Source organism: Bactrocera tryoni, unplaced genomic scaffold (genome assembly GCF_016617805.1).
Source record: "Bactrocera tryoni isolate S06 unplaced genomic scaffold, CSIRO_BtryS06_freeze2 scaffold_7, whole genome shotgun sequence".
In the NCBI taxonomy this organism is placed as follows: Eukaryota; Metazoa; Arthropoda; class Insecta; order Diptera; family Tephritidae; genus Bactrocera; species Bactrocera tryoni.
Genome location: NW_024396366.1, coordinates 20,285,108 through 20,299,435, shown reverse-complemented (window position 1 = coordinate 20,299,435; position 14,328 = coordinate 20,285,108).

The window sequence follows — 14,328 nt, the reverse complement described above, 5'->3', positions numbered from 1 at the left end:
AGACTTCAGATTTTTTCCAAGTTATCCTCAAAAAACCCAACGTTTCGAATGTACTCATAAGTCACAGGGCCCTTAGGGCTATTGTCCTAACGTTCCTGCCACCTACACCTGACTCTGTCACATAGAATCCTCCTGCTCCCTAGACATCCCTCCCTCTCCACATCATCATTCAGTCATTCCGCAAACTGACACACTCAAGTCCCTTCTTAACCTGAATTCAACAGCACGCTATATGACAATCAGGTCAAAAGGTGTGCACTTAACAAAACTTGCATAACATCCGTCGAAACAAACGGGACTCTAAGACTGTCTTGGCTGCTTCCCACCATACAGCGGCTCCAAAAGTGGCATAGTCTACAAACATGGCACGATATGGTGCGGACAGCACGACATACGAGACCCCAAACACTCCTCAAAATACGTCGTAGTTTGTCCTCGGTTGCCTGCAGCCGCACCTTTACATTCACCAAGTGTGGAGTAAAACTGATACTAACCCCGTAAACCCGAACAATGGTTGGACAAACCGGCGACAATCTGCCCTTAAGCAGCATTTTCACCGTTTTCTTCATCGACATGTCCACCCCCACAACTAAACCCTAAGAATTTACAATCTCTAAGAGATGCCCTCCCGCCCGCTCTAACTCAGATCGCGAGCGACCTTCGACAACACGCATAACACTAATAGAAGGGCTCGAGCTGCTCAAGCAGAGATTCCATCGTAAGGTTCCAAATATATGGACCACAGATGGAATTTTGCGGGCAGCCACGAACCACTCCAATCTTCACACTCCCATTAATGCCGACTAGAAATTCCTTTCTGTCCGAGAAGTACCTCGGGCAAAGAGTAATTTTTGGACAGCCAAGCTCCTCCAGCCATTGTACCACTCGTTCCCAACTTAGGTAGTCAATATTGACAATCTCCTTAACGACATTCTGAACAAGAAACCATGCATTCTCTATACTGCGTCCTTTTCTGAACCCATAATACGCCCATTCACTCGGATCGTTCAAAATGTGGGGGCTATTAGCCATCAGTCAATGAATCGCCTCGACTGTGGCTTTGGTATTCATACGAATGTTGCATCCAGCAGTAGATTAGCTTATTCATGTAGCCCAGGTAGGGCTCTAGAGGCTTGCTATATTTGCAATACAAACAGCGACAACCATCCTACCGAACGCCATACCTCGACAAATACACCCAGTTGTCAAGAATCCAAAACTACGCAATCGTAGTTGGGTTCACTCACAACTGTTACGGCATTAAGCACTCTATTGGCCGCCGGACGGACAATGTCCCCGTTACGGTCCTGAGTCGATCGATGTGGAGCTGCACCGAATCATACCGTTGGCTGAACGGTATGCTGTTACGTATACGACCGTTAGCCCACACAGGAGTTACAATCTCCAACACTGAACAGACACTGGTACCTTTTGGGCAATCCTGTCCAGATTCTTCTGCCACAGGCACAACTAAACGCCAGATGCTCAGCACAGAACTCCTGATTGACAGTCCAGTCAGCAAAAATGCCAACAACACGTTGCTGGACTGGAACCGTGCAGAGTTTCCGCCAACAACAACAACGTAGATGACCACGTTTCCCGAATATTACCTTCACTAAAAATTTACATTTACCGCTATGCACGCCGAAAAACTACACAAAATGCGCAATAATGTGTACCCGCACAAAAACACTCGCGGCCACTAATCCGAGCAACAATAATGCACCCGCCGATTGCACGAAGAATTCTACAACCCCTACCCGTACACGCCAGGTAATAACGGTGGTAGTTGGCAAACGACTGCACAAAAGAAAATACCACAGAAAAAAAACACTATGAAATCACGTGATGCGCATCTACGTCTATCCGCGGGGACAGTCAACTAGCGAATGTCACTTTTGACACTCCAGCTCTGGAAGTATTCGACGTAGTACCCGCCGCCGGAAGCAGACGAAGAGGAAGACCACCAGTCCGTGGGAGAGATCAGGTGGAGATGGACCTGGCTGCACTTGGTATCTCGAATTTCTAAAAGGAGAAACGTCTGGCGCCCTGTTGTTAACTCGGCAATAAAGGCGTAAGCGATATCTACGCCATTAAAGAAAGAAATGGAAGAATGATTAGGATGACAAGCTGAGTCGATATGTAAACATTTTCATTTGACAAAATGCGTTTCTGCTTTTCTTGCGTCACAGATGCCGGGAGCTTACAAGCGAACTGCGTTTTACGTTTTTATGTTTTAAGAGCGGTAGGGGACAAAAAATTTAATATCTTTCGAATGGTATGAATGAACAAAAATTTTTTTTGCAGATTATTAAAGGTGAATATTTTTCGCGTTGTGTTACATACTTTTCAGTTTTTTTAGAGTAAAGAACACAAGAAAAATTTCAATTGTTTAACAAAAATTATGTAAAATTATAATATTTAAACAAATGGATTGTTAAAAAATATCTATAATGTAGCACGAACTTTTCTTTGACTTTACAAAATTTCGTCGATTTATCTCCAGTAGTTTATGAGAAAATCTAAAATTCCATCGTGCTTTAAATTTCAACCTTCAATAACTTTAACAAAAAATAGAATTTTGACGAAATATTTATATCACGTGTATGCGTCTAATTCCCTTCCTAATGAACTTCTGATTTTCAAAATCGGTGATTTTGCGAAATTTTCATGGACCACTTGACCTGGTTTGACCCACATAATAATCTTTAATTGACACTTATTAGCCTCTTCCTCCTAGTATCGACTAGTTTTGTATTTTTATGTTCCTTTGCGGAAGCTGTACAGTAGGTACGTTCCTGTCTTTTAATTTGATTTGGAGATTCTGGAGATCCATTTTTAAACCTTCCAGTTTATAGATAAATTCCATCGACACTAAATACACCGGTATACTATATGGTGATATTTAAGAATGGAAATATTCGTTTCTAGTATTATGCACCACAGGCTTAATATACTTGTAGCAAGAGATTACTCCCGTATGGACAATTTTTCATCCTCCTGTTCGCCAAAAAAATTGTTCCCATTCTTAATAATTTTTCCGTTTTTTTCCTACAGACGCAAACTGTTAATGCTTTCTGGTTCCAGTTGTATTCTTATTGCTTCGAACATTTGTTAATGGTGTTTGTTATAAATATTATTTCGTTGTTACTTTTTGTCTTCAGTGCTTCCATCAGCCATTCGTGTTCACACATTTCGTTACCTAAAGCAAGGATTTTTTTAAGGCTAGGGTTAAAATCTCTTTTATAAATCTCAGACGCAGGTGGATCTACGTCTATCGTTTCTGCTTTCGACGTTTTATTTCTTTAAGCTCTGTGTAAAGATACACTTTTAAAGATTCTGTCCTCTGAAAGGTAAAAGGAAACCTTTTAGTAGATATCGGAGTTAATGGATATCAACTCTTCAATCAGGAAACGAAACAGAAGACGACAAAGCCCGTAGAAGTGGTTCTTGTGACGAAGGGGGGTTGTATGCGACAAGACTGGTTATATCCAAGTCCGATTTAAAGCAAGCCAAGAGAGAGTTCTGCGAAAGAATAGGGGACTGTCATGAATCATCATGATTTATTTTCTTTCTAGGAAAAAATCTTACTCCACTGGGATACCTAAAAATGCTGATGGTGGCTTGGCTGTAAGAAGGGGCTTCTCCCTTGAAACTATTTCTGGATGCTCATTTTTTGTTGAATTACTCCCCTAAAAAATGCTACTGCGCGAGTTGTGTTAAATTAGGACATGTTCCGAATGCCTGCAAATTGGTAAGGGTGTGCTTACACCAACGTTTTCATTGGTATTGTTTTTTTACGTTGCGGGTCCTAAGCCCAGCGCACAACCCTTGTAGGGAATGTTTCGCCTTCTCACTTTAGCTCGCCTTCGAACGGATGTTCTTAGGCAACCCAGAGGATACTTGGTCAAAGACCGGAAGTAGTGAGCTGCTTGAGCCACGTGTAAAAGAATCGTTTCTGGCCACTCCCAAGTGAATGACGATCAGAGAACTTTCCTCACTTGCGTGAACTTCTACACATGACTCCATCCTCCAACAACTCGGTATAGGGGAACTGTGGGACGGCATTTCAAATTCCATACGTACAGCTGCAACCGAAACCATTGGTTTTCGGAAAGAGCAAAATAACAGCGGGTACGACGAGGAGTGCCGTGTCGCAGCGGAGAGAAAACAGGCTGCCTACCTCGCAACGTTACGATCGACCACTACACGTGCGGGATGGGATAGATACCGAGAGTTGAAGAGGGAAGCGAGACGCATTTGCAGACAGAAGAAGAAAGAGGCCGAAATGCGTGAGTACGAAGAGCTTGATAAGCTGGCCGACAGGGGTAATGCTCGAAAATTCTACGAAAAAATGCGGTGGCTTACAGAAGGTTTCAAGACCGGAGCATACTCTTGTAGAACCCCCAAAGGTGATCTAGTCACTGATGCCCAGAGCATAGTTAAATTATGGAGGGAACACTTCTCCAGCCTGCTGAATGGCAGGGAACGCACAACACCAGGAGAAGGAGACGTTCCATTACCCGACCATGAAGAAGTTCGAATAGCAATTGCCCGCCTCAAGAACAACAAAGCGGCAGGGGCCGACGGACTACCGGCCGAGCTATTCAAACACGGCGGCGAAGAACTAATAGGGAGCATGCATCAGCTTCTTTGTAAAATATGGTCGGACGTGAGCATGCCCAACGATTGGAATTTAAGTGTGCTATGCCCAATCCATAAAAAAGGAGACCCCACAATCTGCGCCAACTACCGTGGGATTAGCCTCCTCAACATCGCATATAAGGTTCTATCGAGCGTATTGTGTGAAAGATTAAAGCCCACCGTCAACAAACTGATTGGACCTTATCAGTGTGGCTTCAGACCTGGAAAATCAACAACCGACCAGATATTCACCATGCGCCAAATCTTGGAAAAGACCCGTGAAAGGAGAATCGACACACACCACCTCTTCGTCGATTTCAAAGCTGCTTTCGACAGCACGAAAAGGAGCTGCCTTTATGCCGCGATGTCTGAATTTGGTATCCCCGCAAAACTAATACGGCTGTGTAAACTGACGTTGAACAACACGAAAAGCTCCTTCTGGATCGGGAAGGACCTCTCCGAGCCGTTCGATACCAAACGAGGTTTCAGACAAGGCGACTCCCTATCGTGCGGCTTCTGGAAAAAATAGTTCGAGCTGCAGAACTAAACAGAGAAGGTACCATCTTCTATAAGAGTGTACAGCTGCTGGCGTATGCCGACGATATTGATATCATCGGCCTCAACACCCGCGCCGTTAGTTCTGCTTTCTCTAGGCTGGACAAGGAAGCACAGAAAATGGGTCTGGTAGTGAACGAGGGCAAAACGAAATATCTCCTGTCATCAAACCAACAGTCGTCGCACTCGCGACTTGGCTCTCACGTCGCTGTTGACAGTCATAACTTTGAAGTTGTAGATAATTTCGTCTATTTAGGAACCAGCATTAACACCACTAATAATGTCAGCCTGGAAATCCAACGCAGGATTGCTCTTGCCAACAGGTGCTACTTCGGACTGAGTAGGCAATTGAAAAGTAAAGTCCTTTCTCGACGAACAAAAGTTAAACTCTATAAGTCGCTCATAATTCCCGTCCTGCTATATGGTGCAGAGGCTTGGGCGATGACAGCAACCGATGAGTCGACGTTACGAGTTTTCGAGAGAAAAATTCTGCGAAAGATTTATGGTCCTTTGCGCATTGGCCACGGCGAATATCGCATCCGATGGAACGATGAGCTGTACGAGATATATGACGACATTGACATAGTTCAGCGAATTAAAAGACAGCGGCTATGCTGGCTAGGTCATATTGTCCGGATGGATGAAAACACTCTAGCTCTGAAAGTATTCGACGCAGTACCCGCCGGGGGAAGCAGAGGAAGAGGAAGACCTCCACTCCGTTGGAAGGACCAAGTGGAGAAGGACCTGGCTTCGCTTGGAATATCCAATTGGCGCCACGCAGCGAAAAGAAGAAACGACTGGCGCGCTGTTGTTAACTCGGCTATAATCGCGTAAGCGGTGTCTACGCCAATTAAGAAGGAGAGTGCTTCCACCAAAAGCCGGAAAGAACTCAAACATCCTGGTTTTTGTGAAAAACTTTGAAAAGATTTATGGATCTGTACCTTAGAGGCAGAATCTCGAGTGGTAAGCATGCCTAAATCAAAGGCGATTCAGTTGCATAGTGCAAAGCAGTGTCAGAGCTGGAAAGAGAATAAGTGTTTAAGATACTTTAGAGCTCGGGGAACGACGCTGTCGAGAGACAGCCTACTGTGACGATGTTGTCCTTATGGTTGAAAGAAATTTTTTAACTATCAATAAGTATAAAATCCAAGACGTCCCGAAGTAACCCAATGGTCCTCAGCGTTGTATCCAACTTACCGAATAGTAGTGAGTTAGCCGAAGCTGAAATGATTTTATTTACCAGGAGGTATAAAATCCAAGACGTCCTTATCACCTTATTCGGAATCTCACGGCTTCCACTTGTTGATGAGGAAAAAGTACTTTAATAGAAAGCTTTCAAGTAAGCCCAATACTAAGGAGAGGGTAAAGAAGGCATCAATTGCCTTTTTTGCATGCTCTTGCAGAACCTCCAGAGGTGATCTAGTCACTGATGCCCAGAACATACTAAAATTATGGAGGGAACACGTCTCCAGCCTGATGAATGGCATTAAAAGTATAACACCAGGAGAAGGCGAACCCGATCAACCAATCTATGGCGATGAAGCAGACGTTCCATTGCCCGGCGGTTTGAACAGCAATTACCCGTCTGGAGTACAACAAAGCGGCGGGAGTCGATGGATTGTCGGCAGAGCTACCGGCAAAGAACTGATAAGAAGCAGCCGTATCTTTGTAGCATATGGTCGGACGAAAGCATGTCTGTCAATTGGAATTTAAGTGTGCTCTGCGCAATCCATAAAAAGGGAGACACACATACAATCTGCGCCAACTACCGTGGGATAAGCCTCCTCAACACAGCATATACGGTTCTATCGAACGTGATGTGTGAAAGGTTAAAGCCCAGCGTCAACAAACTGATTGGATCTTATCAGTAGCTTTAGACCTGGCAAATCAACAACTGACCAGATATTCGCCATGCGCCAAATTTTGAAATTCATCTGTGAAAAGAGAATCGACACGAAAAGGAGCTGCTTTTATGCCACGATGCCTGAATTTGGTATCCCCGCAAAACTAATACTTCTGGAGAAAATATTTCGAAAACTAAACAGAGAAAGTACCATCTTCTATAAGAGCGTGCAGCTGCAAGTGTATGCTGATGCTAATGAAATCACGAGCGTTAACAACCGCGCCGTTAGTTATGCGAACCAAATGCGTCCTGTGGTGAACGAGGGACGAAAGATCTCCTGTCATCAAACAAACAGTTGTCGTACTTGAGTCTCAGCACGTCACAGAAAACAGTCAAAACTTCGAAATCGTAGAAAATTTCGTCTATCCTGAAACCAACATCACCACCAACAACAGCGTCAGACTGGAAATCCAGACAATTGAGAAGTAAAGTACTCTCTCGACGAACAAAAACAAGACTCTATAAATCACTCAGTATTCTCGTCCTGCTATATGCACTATGGTCGGAACATCACTTTTCTTGGCCAAAACTATTAAAACTTAAAACTTATTAATTATCAACATTTAGAATTAAAATTAAAAAAAAAAATGTTTACATAAAATTTTTGTTTCTTTTCTTTCTGAGTTTTTATTTTTTTTAGTTCTAAATGAGAAAATATACGATACTTACGAGTAAACATGTTGTTTCTGGAAATTGAAAATATAATTTACACACGTATTTACGAAAATATTAAAATTTTATTAAACTCTTTAATTTAAATACAATTCATTATCCAAAAATGTATTTTCCTGTTCAAGTTCTTCTGGATAATCATCCTCGTCGCCCTCGTCGTCATCCATATTTTCTAAATTCTCAGTCGCACATGTTTCACCGATATCCTCACAATACAATAATTCCTTTACTTCTAGTGGCAGCGTTAAACGCTTCCTTTGGCGCACACGTGTATTTAAGCGAAGAGATGAAATTAATGGATCCGATGTGTCAAGAGCTCTATGAAATACATCGAAAAGATTATCAATGCGGCTAGTCTTACGTGCATGGTGCAGTCTGTCGCTTTTATATATTTTGTTTCGTGACTCAGCCGCATCCTCTCCGAAGTAACCAACAGGAATTGGTGTATTCTGCATTATTTGCTTTGAGTGAACTATAACTTTATGTATTGTGGGAGTCATTGGCAACGAGGGGTACTTGCTTTGATATAATTGACCAGTTTGAAAGCAATACTCTTCAAATTTATCCAAATTTAGGGAAAATTTAAAAGACAAAAATATTAATATTATTCTAATTCGAAATATTAATTCAGTGTCTACTCCTAAAATTTTCGAAAATTTATCATATTCCGTAAATGCTCTTCGCGACGTGTTGCCGTCATTTGTGGAACCACAACCACCTGCTTTCGGAACATCAACATGAAGACTTAGTTCTTTCCACAACTCATTCCGGATATACTCTTTTCTTATCTTCCTCCGATCTAATTTGCCATTTCTTTACTTCCATCTTGTATCCTAAATGTAGAACGAACTCAAAAAATCTATTCCAGGAGTGCAGTGGACTAATTCCGTACTTTGGATTTCCATCGATAGGATGGAATTTTACGCTGTTATAATCTGTGACTTTAACAAAGTCAGTTTGGGTTCCATGGCATATTGGACATTTTTGATTTGATTTTGTATCGGTTAAAACATTCAAAACTTTTCCATCTATAACAGTTAAAAACACTCTGAACGTTATTTCGGCCAGCTTCGATTTCAACACGTAAGTTTTCAAGGTCTTGAATTTGTTTATTTAAGTCAGCAGCTTCTCTTGTTATCACTTCCTTAGTTTCACTCGTGTATTCTAAATTTAAAGGCCGACAAAATCTTGTGGACTGCGGAAAACAATTATTCCAAATCGGGGCTCCCGCGCTACTCAAGAGTCTCAAGGGAATCACTGTTGTGACCAAAAGACATGAATCAGCATTTCGTTATGTACTTTGATCAAGGAAAGATTGCTTATATTGAGATTGACCAGAGCTGCTGTCAAAACCGGAGCTAAATATCATTTCCGTTGATATGAAGTTACCCGTAATTGTCGCAAATACTTCCTTTTGCATCTCTATAATTCTTTTAGCCGTATGGTTTAAAAGCATTTGTAAAGGAACCTTTGCACATTTGTCATCTACAAGTACACCATCGGGTCTGCACTTACTTTTTTATTGCTAATATATTAGGGTGGATAAATATTAGCATTACGTTCCTTGCTAGAAGTCCGGATGGAACAGTATTGCTTCTTCGAAAAATTGTTTTCGAGAAGAAATGCTAACGCTTCCTCATCAGACATTACAATAGGTGCTTTTACATCATCGACATATAGCTTCCTAATCTTGGATGGTCTTGATGGACTTTCGATGGTTTCTTTTACAACAACTGCCAAATCTACTTGTCCTTCTTTTCGAGCCGAAATTGATGCTGCTTGAACTAACAGATTTGTTTCGTTGTGTTCTGACATTGAGAGGTTTGCTGCTTGTCTTCTCTTACTTCGTTTAGATTTCTCAGAGTACTTAAGTTGCGGGCGTTCAGTTAGTGATACAATTTTTTCATCTGGGCTTAGTTCTCCGGTGCATTGAGTCTCTGTGGAAGTGTTTTCTAAATTTATTTGCCTGTTTATTACAGTTTCTGAACAAAGCCAGCCAGAATATTTAATTTTAAAATCATATAATCTTCTATGACACTTTTCCCACTTTGCAGACAAATTATTGTTAAGCATGCGTGTTTTTTTTGTTAAATACTTAGAGCATTCATCTGAAATGTTATCGGCTCCACATTTTGTAAAAAATAATTTATTAGTGCGTCCTTTTTTTTCCTTTCTTCTGCTTGGTCAACCAAATATCAAAAACTGCTGAATTCTGTAAACAAATGACGACTGAAAAAAAAAATTACTCAAAAACCGCAAAAAACCGCAAATCGAGATAAACATTTTCAAAAACTAATCACTTCAAAGTAATTTGGTTTTTAATCTTATGCTTAACACTCCTAAACAAAATGTGTTAAGCTTACTCAAACTTAAAAAATAAAATAAATTCCAAAATGTTAAAGACTTTTGGAAAAAGTTATTTTATTTTTTAGAGTATCCAACTTTTGAGTATTATATTTTACAAAATTAATAAACTTACCATCACCTTCGTGTTCCATTTAAACTTTTATTTAACACGCTTTGTTTTCAGCTTTAACAAGCAATTGAAGTAAGCACTATAAAACACCGAACGCAATTATGTTTACGAATGAAGCAAACAAATTCAACTTCGATGACTCACCGAATAACGGTGAATTGCATATTACAACAACAAAATTAATTTTTGGTTGTTTTGGAGCGTTGACTACTAGATTTCAGAAACAACAACATATTTCGGGACTGCAAATATTTTGACTTTTGGCCAACGAAATGAAATTTCCGACCATAGTGCAATGGTTAGCTCACTTCCTTTCTGAAAATTTTTAAATTTCGATTTGCACTGATGAAAGTTTTACATTGATGGAATAATGTCTCTAGCAGAAAAATGGCTAAAAGTGGACAACCAAAATGGTACATATTTGTTTATTTATTTATTATTATAAATATAAAAAATAAATTAGTTAAAATATGTTTAGAAATACGAAAAGACTTTTTCGACTACCATATTTACGCTACCGGTTGGCGCTATACCCGGTATATCAGTCGATAAGTAATTCCATATAACACTGGATTTATGTGCAATATTTTAATGCAGAAAATTGTGTTAAAGCGGCCCAGTAATTATTCCAGCAAAGCAGCCACATACCATATACCCTTTTACAAGTATATCATACTTTATGCTGAGTATGTCGATCAGTGTGTGCATTATCTTCGCAAAATTACGTGGAATATGTATATTTTCGCGTAAATTTTAGTAATACGAAATTCCGATGCAATTAGTCCAAACCTTCCAATAGCTCCCAACAGTGTGATTTCCCACTTTTCACCTTACTTTAAAAAGCTTATTTACCAATATACAAGGTCTGTCGCAAAAGAAACAGAACTTTTTAAATATAACTGTTTCTGGTGGCGCCACCTATTGGTGGGTATATGGAATAAAAAGTTTGATCCCTTGTTGACATTTCGTAAAAATTTTAAGACAATTGGATAACTACAATCGATATTATCGATCAAAAAGTGACAGCAGCTTTTGGTCATCGGTCGTAAAATGCATTTTGAACAAAGAGCATATATTAAATTTTGTTTTAAACTTGGGATAACGTTTACTGAAACATTTCAAATGATGAAAAAAGTTTATTGTGATCACTGCCTATCCCGTAGTAACGTGCATGAGTGGTTTAAGCGATTCCAAGAAGGTCGTGAGGACCTCTGTGAAGATCAGAAGTAGGTCGTTTTCAGAAGTCATAAATAAAGACAATGCTGATTTGTTTTTACGATTCCGAGGGTATTGTACACCGAGAGTTCGTCCCACCTAGCCAAACGATTAATGCTGTGTTTTACCTTGGTGTTATGAAGCGTCTTTTGTCACGCATTCGTCGTGCTCGACCACAATACCGTGAGGCAGGGTCCTGGCGCCTGTTGCACGATAATGCGCCGTTTCATCGGTCGACGCTTGTCACTGAATTTTTGACAAAAAACTCCATATTAACCATTAATCACTCACTCTACTCACCTGATCTGGCACCCTGTGATTTTTACCTATTTGGAAAACTTTATTTGCCCATGAAAGGAATCTGGTTTCAGGACATTTCAGCTATCCAAAAGGCGGCGACCGATATTCTCAAGAGCATTCCGAAAAATGACCTGACACACTCATTTGAAATGCTAATTGACCGGGCTAAACGCTGTATCGAAGCACAAGGAAACTACTTTAAATAAAAAATTAAATTTTGAAAAATATTAATTTTTTGATGTTTTTATTGCATTCCTGTTTCTTTTGCGACAGACCTTGTACATGATATTTCCATGAAATTAGGTAAAGGTTTGTTAAATATATAAATGAGCGTCTAAGCCTCTTAATCCCAATATGCCTCCATCCCATTCTCTGGTTTATGTTTTTCTGATATAAATATATTAAAATTAGCTATTTTTATACCTGTGAGCAAACAAATTTTAAAAACCGCTTAATTTACAACAAACCCATCACAAATATTATATGAATTCCTCCCGACAGTGTAAAAATCTCACTCCCATATAACGGTACTGTTAAAAACTACAAACAGTACGATAAATCAATGCGTGTGTGGTACCGCCCACTTTTAGGTGAAACCCCATATCTCGGGCACCCCCGACCGTTTTCGACTTATTTTCTTCCATGGCATTCTTCTTGCATTCGCATGAGCTAAAATGGGTAAAATTAGACATCCATATAGCACAATTTTAAATTTCTTTCGATTCCAGTACAAAATCAAAAAGCAATTAATATAACGGAATGAAAGCTTACACGACTAATGTCTTTAGACTTTTCCACCTTGTGACCGAAACCAAACCCAACCTAAATTGTTCAAGCTTTAGGTACCAAATATGTGGACTCCACTCAGGACAGTTAACTTTTGACCGAAAATATCGTTCAATGTATGGGATATACAATTTAAATTCCGAGAGAAACGTTTACCGACAATAGTAACTCTGTGTATCAATGAGCCCCCATTTACCTAATATAAAGATTTTAAAACTTCCGGATGACTTTACACCGCCTATATCGACCAATATTTGCGTTACTGACGATGTTTTACTCATAAGAGTGTAGATTTGTGACTATAATAGTTAAATTTGAGCCAAAACCTGATCTAGCCCCCAAAATAACAGGTCTTTCGAACATCCGGCTGACTTTACTCTTATGATTGGTAATTATAAGTGAGGTACCTTAATAAGACTCAGGGAACATTTTTTTAGTATATTGCATGATAATACAAGTAGTTAATAAATAAAATTTGGTCGATACTACCCCAACTTCTTACCACGTATACAGATTTTCGTTTTTCTAATCAACCTTATAATAAATGGGTCAGTGTATATATATAAAATTGCTTGGATTCCTATCCTCTGGTTGACGTTTTACATCTTAAGATATTTTCTTGGCTTTGATTCTCGCATGCTACAAGAGTATACAATGTTCGGTTGCATTCAACCTTGTCCTTTTATTTGATTTTAATATCAATATGATTATGTTTAATTTGACTGATGACTGATTTATTTGACGAAATATCTTCACCAAATTTAGCATGAATTATTATCCTAGGCATCGGTGCAATCTCCAAAGAAATTTTTATAATGATTTTTAAGTTATCTTTCGTGTTTGGAGCTATAGTATTAAATGCAAGAGAAGTTACCGTTTTTTCTTGATTAAATATTAATTTTTGAAACACTTGAAAGCATTTTCTCTCTTTTGACTTTTGAAAATTTAGAAAGTATGAAATGTTCGGTTAGACCCCAAATTGATTCCTCCCTCGGTTGTTATTTGTTGCAATAATGGATATCCTTACAGAACATCTGAGGTTCTGCAATTATCAAAGCTAAACGATCTCTTTGATTATAAACAATTTCATTTAGTACATATTCTTTCTCTTACAAGATTTCACCATAGCATAATATTCAAAACTCCTACAACAGAAGAAGCAAGAGCACGAGACCACCCACTTTCAGAAAAATAAATTTCAGCGAATTGTATGTATGTATGTATAAGTTATTTCATGGGTTTTGGTGCAGTACATATGGCAGCCATTTTATAATTTTTTGTTAAGGCCTCGAAATCCAACGCAGAATAACTTTTGCAAACAGGTGCTACGTTGGACTGAGTATGCATAGTAGTAAAGTCATCTCTCGACGAACAAAGACCAAACTCTATAAGTCACTCATTATTCCCGTCCTGCTATATGATGCAGAGGCATGGACGATGTGATATACGACGACATTGACATATGTATTATAGTTCAGCGACATCGGCTGCGCCGGCTAGGTTATGTCGTACGTATGGGCGATAACACTCCAGCTCTGAAAGTATTCGACGCAATACCCGCCGACGGAAGCAGAAGAAGAGGAAGACCTCAACTCCGTTGGAACGATCAGGTGGAGAAGGACCTGTCTTTGCTTGGCATTTCCAATTGGCGCCACGTTGCGAAATGAAGTAACGACTGGCGCGCTGTTGTTAACTCGGATATAATCGCGTATGCGGTGTTTACGCAAGTAAAGAAGAAAAAGTGACATTTTTACAATCCGTACATTCCAAGTACCCC